At 39.9% G+C, this 3,112-nt stretch overlaps 1 pseudogene; it reads left to right on the forward strand.

Moving 5' to 3' along the window:
* The first annotated feature begins 1,335 nt into the window (after positions 1–1,335).
* Positions 1,336–2,883, forward strand: LOC111751729 (heterogeneous nuclear ribonucleoprotein H-like; annotated as a pseudogene).
* The last annotated feature ends 229 nt before the right edge of the window (positions 2,884–3,112 follow it).

The following is a 3,112-nucleotide window of genomic DNA, read 5'->3' on the forward strand; positions in this document are numbered from 1 at the left end:
TGGTCTTGTATTAGAGTTGGGCTGTCAAGATAAATTCATGATCTTTAATAAAATATACTGCCTGGTTCTGTCCACTGAAATGGTAGAAAAGCAATGACACTTCAATAGCAATGGTCACACCTACCTCCCAGATACTGATTGTTAAGAACTATTTCCCACTAAAATGAAAGACTCCTTGGAGAAATGGCTGGATCCAGGTCTGGATCAAGGAAAGTACAAGATGAGTCTTGAACTTCTTCTCCTAGAGAACAAATGCTCAAAACTCATGGACAGGTCCAGGTAAGTGCTTGTTTACCTCCTAGCAGTCCACCCCAATCCCATGAAGCAGTTTTTTATGAGGATTGCCTGCCACTACCAGACCCCTGTCTATTTAGATGTCAGGACCCTTTAAAGGGTAATTATCTCGGGCATCAAAGGGAGGGAGGGATTCATGGTGAAATTCTGGGGCTTGGCCTGGTCTTTTTCGGCCAATGAAGTGCAGCAGTTTTTTCTTGACTGCAAAATTCATAGTGGGGCTTGGGATATTTGTTTCATCTATACTGGGAAGGCGGATCAATTGGCAAAGCTTTTTTTTCTTTTTAGAAATTGAAGTTTATTGGATATATGATTTGCAAATTGAGGTAACATTTTGACTAGAGTGTCAGAAATGTTCCAAAGATGAGAAGAACTTCCAAAATTCTTTTTGGCTAGGTACAATTCTTTTTTTTTTTTTTTTTTGTGCTTTAAGCGAAAGTTTAATCGCTATGAGTCGGAATCGACTCAATGGCACTTGGTTTTTTAAGCAAACCTTTACAGTTCAAGTTAGTTTCTCATACAAAATTTATACACATATTGTTGGTCTCCCTATAATATGACAGCACACTCCTCCTTTCCATCCCAGATTTCCCATGTCCATTCAACCAGCTTCTGTCCTTTTTTGCCTTCTCATTTCACCTCCAGACAGGAGCTGCTCATTTATTGACTGGCAAAGCTTTTGTTGAACTTGATTCAGAAGATGAAATCAAATTGGCCCTGAAAAAAGGTAGAGAAAATATAGGACACAAATATGTTGAAGTATTCAAGTCAAACAATGTTGAAATAGGTTGGGTGTTGAAACATGCTGGTTCGAATAGTCTTGGGAAGGGCAATGATGGCTTTGTATGACTTAGAGGACTCATTTTTGGATGTAGCAAGGAAGAAATCTTTCAGTTCTTAGGGCTGGAAGTTTTTTAGAATGGGATAACATTGCTCTTGGACTTCCAAGAGGAAAGTACTGGAGAGGCCTTCATGTAGCTTGCTTCACAGAAAATAGCTGAAAAAGCTCTAAAGAAACCAAAGGAATGAATAGGACACAGGTACCTAGAAACCTTTAAGTGCAGCCAAGCTGAAGTTAGAACTCACTATGACCCTCCTCACAAGCTTATGGCCATGCAACAGCTAGGTCCCTCTAACGAACATGGGGCTGGAGAGGCTATAACAGCATTTACAGGGGAGCTGGCTTTGAAAGGATGAGGCATGGTGGCTATGGCGGACGCTATGGAGGCTATGATGACTATAATGGCTATAATGACGGCTATGGATTTGGGTCAGATACATTTGAAAGAGGCTGCAATTACTGTTTTTCAGGAATGTTTGATCACACATATGGGAATGCTGGCTCCACTTTGAAGACTACAAAAGAACATTGTATACACATATGGGGAATATCTTACAGAGCTCCTGAGAATGATACTTATATTTTTTTCCACTGCTTCACATGTGAGAGTAAATATTGAAATTGGTCCTGACAGCAGAGTAACTGGTGAAGCAGATGTTGAGTTTGCTACCTGTGAAGGTGCTCTGGCAGCGATGTCAAAAGACAAAGCAAATCTGCAAAACAGGTATGTAGAACCTTTGGATTCTACAGCAGGAGCAAGTGGCGGTGTTTATGGTAGCCAAATTGGGGAAGGCATGGGCTTGTCAAAGCAGTCCAGTTATGGTGGCCCAGCTAGCCAGCAGCTGAGTGGTGGATATGGAGGCAGCTATGGTGGTGAGAAGAGCATGAGCAGATAGGAGCAAGTTTTACAGGAAGACTCCAGTGATTTTCAGTCAAATATTGCATAGGTAGCCATGGAGCAATGAACAGCAGCTTCTACAGTAGTGGAAGCAGCATCTACGGGAGTAGCACAACTGGAGGGATGTCCAGTGTGAGTGGTGGATGGGGAATGGAATTGATCCTGATCACTGAACTCTTGGTCTACATTTTCACAGAAGAAACAAGACTTAAGTTTAACAGTTTTGCAATACAAGCTTATGATTTATGCTTACTTTGTAAGTGGAGGAAACCCTGGTGGTGTAGTGGTTAAGTGCTATGGCTGCTAACCAAAAGGTCAGCAGTTTAAATCCACCAGGCGCTCCTTGGAAACTCTACTCTGTCCTATAGGGTCACTATGAGTAAGAATTGACTCTAGGGCAACAGGGTTTTAAGTGGAAATCAGGATTGCTTTAAAATTTTTGGGTTGAATAATTTTGAACACACTTATCAAGGTGTAACAATGAAGCTTTAATAAACTGTAACTGTTGAACAGTTTTCAGTGTTGCTCAAGTTAGTTATGTTGTAGGATGTGCTGAAGGAGTGTGTATGTAGGCTAAAGCAGCTCCATTATGTTAAATGTTGCTGTTATATCACATGACAGCACTGTTTGGATGCATGTTGAGAGACATGCTTTTTTGTAAAACTTACACCTAGGAGCTGGGTCTACCATTAAGAATGAAACATTTGGCATATTTTTTAATTCTAGTCTCGTTTGATAACCTGTAAGGCATATAAGTTTAAGTTTTTTTTTTAAAAAAAAGTTAACGGGGAAAATTGAGACACAATACTAACATTTTAGGATTTGGTCTTGGTGTTTGTATGGAATCCTAAGGTCCGTATTAAATCTTCCATTGTAGTGTGGTTTCATTTTATGTGTATTGTGCTAAATTAAATTTGTCAAATCTCCCTTTTAAAAACTAAACAGATAAAACAAAACAAACCTAATGGAGATATGTCAGAAGGACACAGGACCAGCTGATAGGGGCTTCCGATGGCCAAATCTGAGACAAATTGAGAATCAGAAAGAAAATGGATACAATGAATAATCTGAGTTCATAA

The sequence above is a fragment of the Loxodonta africana genome, chromosome 2, assembly GCF_030014295.1.
Source record: "Loxodonta africana isolate mLoxAfr1 chromosome 2, mLoxAfr1.hap2, whole genome shotgun sequence".
NCBI classification, from domain to species: Eukaryota; Metazoa; Chordata; class Mammalia; order Proboscidea; family Elephantidae; genus Loxodonta; species Loxodonta africana.